This window comes from Hordeum vulgare, chromosome 7H (assembly GCF_904849725.1).
Source record: "Hordeum vulgare subsp. vulgare chromosome 7H, MorexV3_pseudomolecules_assembly, whole genome shotgun sequence".
NCBI lineage: Eukaryota > Viridiplantae > Streptophyta > Magnoliopsida > Poales > Poaceae > Hordeum > Hordeum vulgare.
Window position 1 is genome coordinate 564,085,170 of NC_058524.1, and position 12,339 is coordinate 564,097,508.

Consider the following 12,339-nt stretch of genomic DNA (forward strand, 5'->3'; position numbering starts at 1 on the left):
ATGCATGTGAACAAATTGTCTTTCCAATTGTACTATAATAAAAGATATATCATCCGCATAACTTTTAGTTCTAGCAACAATATAGCCTCCTATCAAGGGTAGAGATCTCGCATAAGTGAAAAAAAATCTTGAATCACATTCTTTCCAATAATATTACCACTACCTATGTGGAGTTCCTTAGTTTGCATACTATGTTCCACTGTTCAAAAAATCTTCCGATTCAACAATTTATCGTCCGATCCATCACTACTCATGGGGTGACCGATAATATTATGCCTTATCTTAACCATTTATCTTTTGGGCCGATTTATCACTCTCACAAGCGACGGGAATCTACCGATAAGTTAGGCCTATTCCTAGCACTATGCTTGCAAAACACTATGTTTATTTTTGTTTTTGTTGACCTTGTTGTGCAATATGTATTATTTCCCTATTTTTTGTCATTATACGAGGATTCAAGGGCTAGGAATCAAGGTAACACTTCTATCCAATATTTTTTGGGTGATTAATATAGCATATTTCAGTGTTAGGAACATGGGATTAGCAAAGAATGGTCGATTATCAGTCGACTGATAAAATCAATTAATCAAACGACTTCTAATTAATCTCTTATCCCTAGCTGACCGAGACGCTAACGATAAGCGATGTCCTCAACATTGCTATGCTCTACCTTAGAAGGATCATCATCCACAAGAAAATCAAGCTTTTCATCAGAAACTTCATCAAAATTTCTTTTAGCATTCTCATTGCAAGGTGAAGTTTGATAATCAAGGGCTTCCACACTAGAGGCAGAGGTACCACTAATTTCAAACTCAGACATGATAACAACTTTCAAGCAAATGTGACAAGCAAAATAGGAAAATGAGTAATAAGCAAAGGTAAATATTTTTATATTTTTGATTTTTTTGGAATCAAGCAAAATATAACAACAAATAAAAAAGAAAAACAAGTGAATGATAATTTATGTGAAGTTACTTGATAGTTGGTGATGATATTCCCCGGCAACAGCGCCAGTAATCTTTCCTGATACTTGTGATCTGTGTTGGGTTTTCCGTGAAGAGGAACGGGTAACTGCAACACAATACGAGTAAGTATTTCCCTTAGTTATAAAACCAAGATTTATCGAACCAATAGGAATATCAATCCTCAACCACCTTCAGCGGTTGTACACAAAAGAGCAAACAACTTGCACCCAACGCGGGCAAGAGGGTTGTCAATCCCCTAGATCTCATTATTTGCAAGCAAATGAGGTGTCTAGATAATTATAGATAATTGTAAATTGAAAAATAAAATAAAAGACAAATAAGAACAGCAAGGTAAGTATAAGTTTTCTGAATATATAAGTGAATATACTCGGGGTCATAGTGTTCTCTAGTGGAATCTCTCATGAAAGCAACATATGATGGGTAAACAAATTATTGTTGGGAAAATGATAGAAAAACAGATAGTTATGTGATTTTCACATCAATAATTATGTGTATATAGGCATCTCGTCCATAAGCAAATAGGCCGACTCATGCCTGCACCTACTACTAATACTCCACTTCAAAAGCGCTTCTATGCTTGCATCTCTACGTATTAAGTTTATGACAAACAGAGTAATGCTTGGAGAAAGATGGCATGATTTAGACCAAATAAACTCAACCAACATGAATAACCCCCATTGTTTTATCCTTGGTGGCAACAACACAAAGACGCAACTTGACCCCTTCTGTCACTGGGATATAGAAACTTGTCATGTTAAACCCACTACAACACACCCCTCTCACTGAAGAAATATCAAATTACTTGGCCAAAGCAATTCAATAGATCAGAGAGAATTACGAAGCTATGATGATCATGAAAATAAGAATCATAATAATTTCAAAGAAGGCTCAAATACTTTTCATGAATAATCTGAACATAAACCCATAATTCATCGGATCCCAACAAACACATCATATAAAAGAATTACATCGGATTGATCAAAGCGAAGATGCAATGATCATTGTATTGAAGATCAAGAGAGAGAGAGACTTCTAGGTACTAACTATGGACCCGTAGGTCTGTGGTGAACTATTCACACATCATCACAAGGGAAACAAGGTTAATGAAGAGGCCCTCCGTGATCGATCCCCTCTTCGACAAGGTGCTGAAATGAAGCTCCAGATGGGATCGTCGTGGAACAGGGACTAGTGGCGGTGGAAAAAGTGTTTCTCTATGATATTTGGTGTTTTCGGAATATATGTGAATTTATAGGCCATAGAATGGAGGTAGTGGGGCCACCGGGGAGGGACAAACCATCAGGACGCGCCGACCCGCCTAGTCGCGCCCTGTTGGCTTGTGCCTCCCTCGTGTGGCTTCCGACCTTCTCTCGAATCTTTCAGGTCTTCTTTTGGTCCAGGAAAAATCATAAAAAAGTTTCGGGACAACTGGACTTCGTTTGGTAGTGTAAACCTAAAAAGTAAAAAAACACGCAGAAAACAACAATTGGCACTCGACACTAGGTCAATAGATTAGTGTTAAAAATAGAATAAATTGGTAAATTATGACCCAAAAAGTATCCTAGGATGATAATATGTCAGCATGGAACAATGAAAAATTATATGTACGCTGGAGATGTATCAGCCGCACGCGTCGATGAGGCCGCGATGGATGACATGCATGCCGACCCCTGGATCTTAGAGCAGCACCTCATCGTCAAGGACACCATCGACTCCTCGCACGTAGTTGTCTTCTTTAAACAACAGCTCATGGTGTTTTCTCGAGGGGCTCCGTCGGTGCCTTCGACAACGACTACGAGTTGTTTTCTCAGTGTGCCCGTGTTTTCTCAACTCGAGAGCCAACAGGTTGGTACCCGTACAAGCTCAGGCCACCCACCACTACGAGGAGGGCACCCACGATGTGGAGGCCTCATACGTCTCCAACGTATCTATAATTTTTGATGGTTCCATGCTATTATCTTGTCAACTTTGGATGTTTTGTATGCATGAATATGCTATTTTATATCTTTTTTGGGACTAACCTATTAACTCAGTACCAAGTGCTAGTTTCTGTTTTTTCGTGTTTTTGACCTTTTTCAGAGGAGAATATTAAACGGAGTCCAAACGGAATAAAACCTGCGGAATGATTTTTTCCATAATAGAAGATACGCAGGAGACTTGAGAACCAAGGCAGGGGACCTCGGAGGAGGTCACAAGCCACCTAGCCCCGGCCAAGGGGGGGCCTAGCAGGCTTGTGGGCTCCCGTGGATCCTCTTCCCTACTTCTTCCGCCTATAAATTCTCCTAAAATCTAAAAACACCAGAGAGAGCCACGAAAATACTTTTCCGCCGCCGCAAGCTTCTGTCTCAGCAAGATCCCATCTGGGGCACGTTCTAGTGCCCTGCCGGAGGGGGGATTCAAACACGGAGTGCTTGTTCATCAACACCATTGCCTCTCCGATGATGCGTGAGTAGTTCACCACAGACCTTCGGGTCCATAGCTAGTATCTAGATGGCTTCTTCTCTCTCTCTCTCAGATCTTCAATACAAAGTTCTCCATGATCTTCATGGAGATCTATCCGATGTAACTTTGTTTTGCGGTGTGTTTGTCGAGATTAGATGAATTTTGGATTTATGATCAGATTATCTATGAATATTATTTGAGTCTCCTCTGATCTCTTATATGAATGATTTCATATCCTTGTAATTCTCTTCGAGTTGTGGGTTTCGTTTGGCCAACTTGATCTATAATTCTCGCAATGGGAGAAGTGCTTGGTTTTGGGTTCATACCGTGCGGTGTCCTCACCTAGAGATAGAAGGGGTAGCGAGCCACGCATCGTATTGTTGCCATCAAGGGTAAAAATATGGGGGTTATATCTATTGCATGAATTTATCCCTCTACATCATGTCATCTTGCTTAAGGCGTTACTCAGTTTCTTATGAACTTAATACACTAGATGCATGCTGGATAGCGGTCGATGTGTGGAGTAATAGTAGTAGATGCAGAAAGTATCGGTCTACTTGTCTCGGACGTGATGCCTATATGTATGATCATTGCCATAGATATCATCATGACTTTGCGCGATTCTATCAATTGCTCGACAGTAGTTCGTTCACCTACCGTAATACTTGTTATCATGAGAGAAGCCTCTAGTGAACACTATGGCCCCCGGGTCTACTTCACATCATATTTTCATCTCTACACTTTTACTTTGTTACACTTTCCACCTTCATATCTCACCTTGCAAATAATCGTGAAGGGATTGACAACCCCTTTATAGCGTTGGGTGCAAGTTTGTTTGTTTTTGCGCAGGTACATTGAAAACTTGTCTTGATACTCCTACTAGATTGATACCTTGGTTCTCAAACTAAGGGAAATACTTACTGCTACTGTGCTGCATCACCCTTTCCTCTTCAAGGGAAAAAACCAACGCAAGCTCAAGAGGTAGCAAGAAGAATTTCTGGCACCGTTGCCGGGGAGTATCAAGTCAAGAATAGTCTCCTTTCAACGTGCCAATTTCTAGTGCCGGGGACTATTCTAAGTGAAGCATCTCCAAGTAACTATCGCAAAATCATCTCTTGCATTTACTTTTTATTTGCCTTTTGCCTCTCGTTTTCCTCTCCCCCACTTCTGAAAAACAAAAATTTACAAAAATAATTACCTTTTTCGTTCGCCCTTCTCTTTCGCTTGCTTTATGTTCGCTTGTGTGCTTGTCTGCTTGCTGAAGTCACCATGACTGAAAACACCAAATTGTGTGACTTCTCGAATACTAATAATAATGATTTTATTAGTACTCCGATTGCTCCCGCCACTAGTGCGGAATCATATGAAATCAATGCTGCTTTGCTGAATCTTGTTATGAAAGAGCAATTTTCTGGCCTTCCTAGTGAAGATGTCGCATCCCATCTTAATACCTTCATTGAGTTATGCGATATGCAAAAGAAAAAAGATGTGGATAATGATGTGATTAAATTGAAGCTATTTCCGTTCTCGTTACGAGATCGAGCGAAAACTTGGTTTTCATCTTTACCCAAAAATAGTATTGATTCTTGGAACAAGTGTAAAGATGCTTATATGTCCAAGTATTTTCCACCGGCTAAGATTATCTCTCTCCGTAATGATATCATGAATTTTAAGCAACTAGATCATGAACATGTTGAACAATCTTGGGAGAGAATGAAATTGATGATTAGGAATTGTCCCGCTCATGGCTTGAGTCTTTGGATGATTATACAAATCTTCTATGCTGGTTTGAATTTTGCTTCTAGAAATATCTTGGATTCCGCCTCCGGTGGAACTTTCATGGAAATCACATTAGGAGAAGCCAGAAAACTCCTAGATAATATCATGACAAACTATTCTCAATGGCACACTGAAAGGTCACCTACTAGTAAATAAGTGCATGCTATAGAAGAAATTAACTCTTTGAGTGCTAAGATGGATGAGTTTTGTTTGCTAGTAAAGGTGCTCCTCTAGATCCAAATGATATGCCTTTGTTTTCCTTGATTGAGAATAGCAATGAGAGCTTGGATGTTAATTTTTTTGGTAGGAATAATTTTGGCAACAACAATGCTTATAGAGGTAACTTTATTCATAGGCCTTTTCCTAGTAATCCCTCTAATAACTTTCGTAATTCCTACAACAATGCTCATGGAAATTACAATAAATTACCCTATGATCTTGAGAGTAATATTAAAGAGTTTATCAACTCGCAAAAGATTTTCAATGCGTCCATAGAAGAACAACTGCTCAAAATTGATGACTTGGCTAGGACCGTTGATAGAATGTCTCTTGATATTGATGCTTTGAAATTGAGATGTGCTCCTCCCAAGATTAATATGGATGAAACTTTGAAATCTATGTGTGTTTCCATGAATGAGAGTAAAGAAAGAACCGCCCAAATTCATGCTAGACATGAATGGCTTAAAAAGGCGTGTTCTCGTGATGAGAATCACGAAGGTCTTAAAGTGCTTGGTGTGACTCCTATTGAATCCTTGTTTTCTAATGTCAATCCTAATGATGATGGGGCTGGATGTGAATCCACTTTGGTTGAGAAACGCCCCAATGATTCGGAGTCTATTTATCTTGATGCTAAAAGCACTGAAAGTGTAGTAGAGGATATCAAAACTTTGAGTAGTAATGAAATTACTACTTTGGATTTCAAGGAGATCAACTATGATAGTTGCTCTTTGATTGAATGTATTTCTTTGATGCAATCCATGCTAAACTCTCCACACGCTTATAGCCAAAGTAAGGCCTTTACCGATCATATCGTTGATGCTATGATGAAATCTCTTGAAGAGAAACTTAAGTTGGAAATATCTATTCCTAGAAAACTTCATGATGAGTGGGAACCTAATATCAAAATCAAGATTAAAAACTATGAATGCAATGCTTTGTGTGATTTGGGTGCTAGTGTTTCCGCTATTCTAAAGTCTTTATGTGATGTTCCAGGCTTCAATGAGATTGATGAGTGCTCTCTTAATTTGCATCTTGCAGATTCTACTGTTAAGAAACCTATGGGAAGGATCAATGATGTTCTTATTATTGCAAATAGGAACTATGTACCCGTAGATTTCATTGTGCTTGATATTGATTGCAATCCGACATGTCCCATCATTCTTGGTAGACCTTTCCTTAGGACTATTGGTGATGTCATCGATATGAAGGAAGGGAATATTAGATTTCAATTTACATTAATGAAGGGCATGGAACGCTTTCCTAGAAAGAAAATAAGATTGCCTTATGAAGCCATGATGAGGGCTACTTATGGTTTGAGCACCAAAGACGACAATACTTGATTCTATCGCCTTATGCCTAGCTAAGGGCGTTAAACAATAGCGCTTGTTGGGAGGCAACCCAATGAATTTATCTTTGCTTTTTTGCTTTCTGTTTTGTTGTGTCAACACCATCATAATTCTGTTATGATTGTGTTTTTTGTGTTTCTTTTTGTGTTTGTGCCAAGTAAAACCTTTATGATTAGTTTTGGTGATGGTTGTTTGATCATGATGAAAAAGACAGAAACTTTGTGCTCACGAAATTATTTTTAGTTCCTATCCAGAAAGATATTTTGAGTTGATTCTTTTTGCTTCTGGTTTAGATGCAAATTGCCCCAATTTTCATAATGTTTCAGAATTTTTGGGATGCCAGAAGTATACTAAGTATACAAATTGCTACAAACTGGTCTGTTTTTGACAGATTCTGTTTTTGTTGTGTTGATTGCTTATTTTGATGAAACTATGGATAGTATCGTGGGGTACTAGCCATGGAAAAGTGAGAATACAGTAGCCCAACACCAATATAGATGACCCACAAGTATAGGGGATCAATCGTAGTCCTTTAGATAAGTAAGAGTGTCGAACCCAACGAGGAGCAGAAGGCTCTGATAAACGGATTTCAGCAAGGTAATAACTGCAAGCACTGAAAGTAGCGGTAACAAGTGATTGTGTAGCAAGGTGAAACCTATCAAGCAAAGAGTAACAAGTAACAAGTAGTAGCAACGGTGCAGCAAGTGGCCCAATCCCTTTTGTAGCAAGGGACAAGCCTGAACAAAGTCTTATAGGAGGAAAAACGCTCCCAAGGACACACGGGAATTTCTGTCATGCTAGTTTCATCATGTTCATATGATTCGCGTTCGTTACTTTGATAGTTTGATATGTGGGTGGACCTGCGCTTGGGTATTGCCCTTACTTGGACAATCATCCCACTTATGATTAACCTCTCTTGCAAGCATCTGCAACTACAAAAGAAGAATTAAGACAAAGTCTAAACATAGCATTAAACTAGTGGATCCAAATCAACCCCTCACGAAGCAACACATAGACTGGGGTTTAAGCTTCTGTCACTCCAGCAACCCATCATCTACTTACGACTTCCCAATGCCTTCCTCTAGGCCCAAATATGGTGAAGTGTTATGTAGTCGACGTTCACATAACACCACTAGAGGAAAAACAACATACAACATATCAAAATACCGAACGAATATCAAATTCACATGACTATTATCAGCATGACTTATCCCATGTCCTCGGGAACAAAAGTAACTACTCACAAGACATAATCATAATCATGACCAGAGGTGTAATGAATAGCATCAAGGATCTGAACATAAACTCTTCCACCAAATAATCCAACTAGCATCAACTACAAAGAGTAATCAACACAACTAGCAACCTTACAAGTACCAATCGGAGTCGCGAGACGAAGATTGATTACAAGAGATGAACTAGGGATTGGAGAGGAGATGGTGCTGATGAAGATGTTGATGAAGACGCCTCCCCTCCTATGAGAGGAGTGTTGGTGATGACGATGGCGACGATTCCCCCTCTGGGAGGGAAATTTCCCCGGCAGGATCGTCCTGCCAGAGCTCTAGATTGGATCTGCTCAAGTTCCGCCTCGTGGCGGCAGCGAAACCACGAAAAAGCTCCTGATTGATTTTTTCCAGACTAGGACGCTTCATATAGCAAAAGAGGGGGCCTAGTGGGCCTTCAGGCAGCCCACAAGCCTGCCCTGCGCCACCAGGGGGGGTGGCGGTGGGCAAGCTTGTGGGGCCCTGGTGGCCCCCCTCCGGTAGTTCTTTCGCCCAGTATTTTTAATATATTCTAGAAAAAATCCACGTAAATTTTCAGGGCATTTGGAGATGTGCCGAATAGTGGACTAGGATTTGCTCCTTTTCCAGTCCAGAATTCCAGCTGCCTGAATTCTCCCTCTTCAAATAAACCTTGCAAAATAAGAGATAAAAGGCATAAATAAGGTACCACAAGTAATATAACAGCCCAAAAAGCAATAAATATCAACATGAAAGCATGATGCAAAATGGACGTATCAACTCCCCCAAGCTTAGACCTCGCTTGTCCTCAAGCGAAAACCAAGTTCCATAAACATGTCCACATGTTGAGGGACGAAGGTGTCGATAAAACAAAATACGGACATGAGGGCATCATGATCACACATAGAACAGCAATATATCATAAAGATTCTTATGGGAAAGTAAAAATTCCTTCACAAAGCAAAGCATGAAGCAAAAACCTTACCGAGAAGTAACCAACAATAATCCATAGTCATTGAAGCAATTGCAATTTATCACAACATTGGAAAGAGTCAAATAAGAGCTTGTAAGGCAAATCCACATACTCAATCATCTCTTTGTTTTCCACAATTGTTACAAATCACGTGGTACTCATGGTGTCAAAGTTTCAGCTGGACACAAAGGAAGATAGGGGCTTATAGTTTTGCCTCCCAACGATTTACCTCAATGGTAAAGTCAACAATAATAAAGCATGAGTACTCAACTCCAATTTGATATATGAATATAGATCTTTCCCAAGCATGTGACGGTAGCCAAGACAAAGGCGAAAATAAGTAATTGGTGAAGATCACCATGACTCTTACAAGGGCAAAAAGTAAAGGTACAAGATAGGCCCTTCGCAGAGGGAAGTAGAGGTTGTCATGCTCTTTTGAGGTTTGAATGTGTGTCCTCTTAGTGCGGAGGAACATCACTTTATATTGCCTCCTGTGATAAAGAACTTTATTATGCAGTCTGTCGCTTTTATGTCTTCCTCATCACAGGTTCGTACAAAGATTATTTTCCACACACTAATAGATCATACATATTAGAGAGCAATTTTTATTGCTTGCACCGATGACAACTTACTTGAAGGATCTTATTCAATCCATAGGTAGGTAAGGTGGACTCTCATGGCAAAACTGGGTTGGAGGTTTATGGATGCACAAGTAGTATCTCTACTTAGTGCGGGAGTTTTGGCTAATATGAGGTGGAAGCAATCGTCACATGCTAAGGGATCTCTAATCATATAACATTGTTTGGAACCAAGCAATCACAATTCATTATGTTGTCTTCCTTGTCCAACATCTACTCCTAGGCATGTAATAGTTTGATGAGTGCTCACAATTGTAAAAAGTGTCTAAGATGATATATTTATATGTGGACCTCTCTTTCCTTATTACTTATTATTAATTGCAACAATGACTAATGTCTATGTTGGTTTATTCTCAACAAGTTTCAATCATCATACGTGTCATATGTGAAGTTATCACTTTCCATAAGATCGTCTCATGATCTTTCATGCTATCGTTCTTTTCATACTATTGATCATGGCACAAAGCAAAGCCCTTGACTAAGACACTCTTTATTATATAGCTTGTAAGCTCGAATACATCGGGGGAGATAAAAAAACAAAAGACTCAAACTAAAAACTAAATACTTATTCCTCTAAAATAAGAAATAAAAACTAAAAAGGAAAGAACTAAAACAAAGGTAAAAGCAAAAGATATAAAGGTGATACGATACCAGGGCAACTCCCCCAAGCTTGGCAGAAGCCAAGGGGATTTCCCATACCAATGCTTAGTTGCCTTCCTTCGGTGGTGATGGTGGTGTTGTTGTCGCCTTTGATTCCAAGAGAGCTATCAATCTTTGATTTATACCTTTGAGATCCGTGACAGAAAAAAGCTCGAAACGAAAACAGAGGAAAACTGCGCGATACGGAGATCAAAACCTTCGGGCGACCATATATTGATTTTTTCTGGGCCAGAAGGAGTCCTCCGCAAGAAAAAGGAGTCCGGGAGGCACACGAGGTGCCCACAAGCTTGCCCACCGCCACTAGGGGGTGGTGGCGGAGTGGGCCCTTGTGGCTGCCTCGTTTGCTCTCCGGACTGCTTTTTATTTTTCTAATTTTCCAAAAATTCCAAAACTGAGGAAATTTCCTATTGGAAAAGTATCGGAGTCCAATTTCTTGCCGAAACAGATACATCTTCATTTTCAAGGTCTGAAACAGGTTGATAAACATCCCTTATGTACTCCTGTGGAGTTATGACATTGATGATATTGGTCTCAACATTTATGGGAGTACCAGAGATGTAATGCTTGATTCTTTGCCCATTTACCACTCTAGGAAAATTTTCTTCCGTGTTATTGATTTTGATGGCACCGGAACGATATACTTCCTCGACAACATAGGGACATTCCCATTTAGAGAGAAGCTTGCCTGCAAAGAATCTCAAACGAGAATTGTATAGCACGACATAATCACCTACATTGAACTCTCGTTTCTGTATTCGTTTGTCGTGTCATCTCTTAACCTTTTCCTTGAACAACCTGGCATTCTCATATGCCCGGGATCTCCATTCATCTAACAAGCTGATATCAAACAACCGCTTCTCACCGGCAAGTTTGAAATCAAAGTTGAGCTCTTTGATTGCCCAATAATCTTTGTGTTCCAGCTCAAGAGGTAAATGACAGGCCTTATTGTAAACCATTTTATACGGTGACATGCCCATGGGATTCTTATAAGCAGTCCTATAAGCCCATAGTGCATCGTCAAGTTTGCTAGACTAGTTCTTTCGAGATCTATTGACGGTCTTTTGTAGGATCAACTTAATCTCCCTATTACTCAACTCAACTTGACCACTAGACTGAGGATGATAAGGAGATGCAACTCTATGGTTGACATCATACTTAGCTAGCATCTTGCGGAAAACACCATGAATGAAGTGTGAACCGCCATCAGTCATCAAGTATCTAGGGACTCCAAATCTTGGGAATATGACTTCTTTAAGCATCTTAATAGAGGTGTGGTGATCAGCATTTTTAGTGGGGATAGCTTCTACCCACTTAGTAACGTAATCCACAGCAACTAAGATGTGAGTGTACCCATTGGAACTCGAGAAGGGTCCCATATAATCAAAGCCCCAGACATCAAATGGTTCAATGACAAGTGAATAGTTCATAGGCATCTCTTGACGCTTATTGATGTTCCCTATCCTTTGGCATTCGTCACAAGACAAGACAAACTTACGGGCATCCTTGAAGAGAGTGGGCCAATAGAAACCTGATTGCAATACCTTATGGGCAGTTCTATCTCCAGCATGGTGTCCTCTGTAGGCTTCGGAATGTCACTTCTGCAGGATCTGTCCCTGTTCATGTTCAGGCACACAACGTCTAATAACACCATCTACTCCTTCGTTATAAAGGTGAGGATCATCCCAAAAGTAGTGTCTCAAATCAAAGAAGAATTTCTTCTTTTGTTGATAGGTGAAACTGGGTGGTATGTATTTGGCTACGATATAGTTTGCATAATCGGCATACCACGGTGCACTAAGTGAAGTGCGGATGACATTTAATTGCTCATCGGGAAAGCTGTCATCAATAGGTAGTGGGTCATCAAGGACATTCCCTAGCCTAGACAAGTTATCTGCTACAGGGTTATCAGCACCCTTTCGGTCAACGACGTGCAAATCAAATTCCTGTAGCAGGAGAACCCATCTGATCAGCCTAGGCTTAGTGTCCTTCTTCTCCATGAGGTACTTAATAGCAGGATGATTAGAGTGAATAGTGACTTTGGAATCAACTATGTAAGAT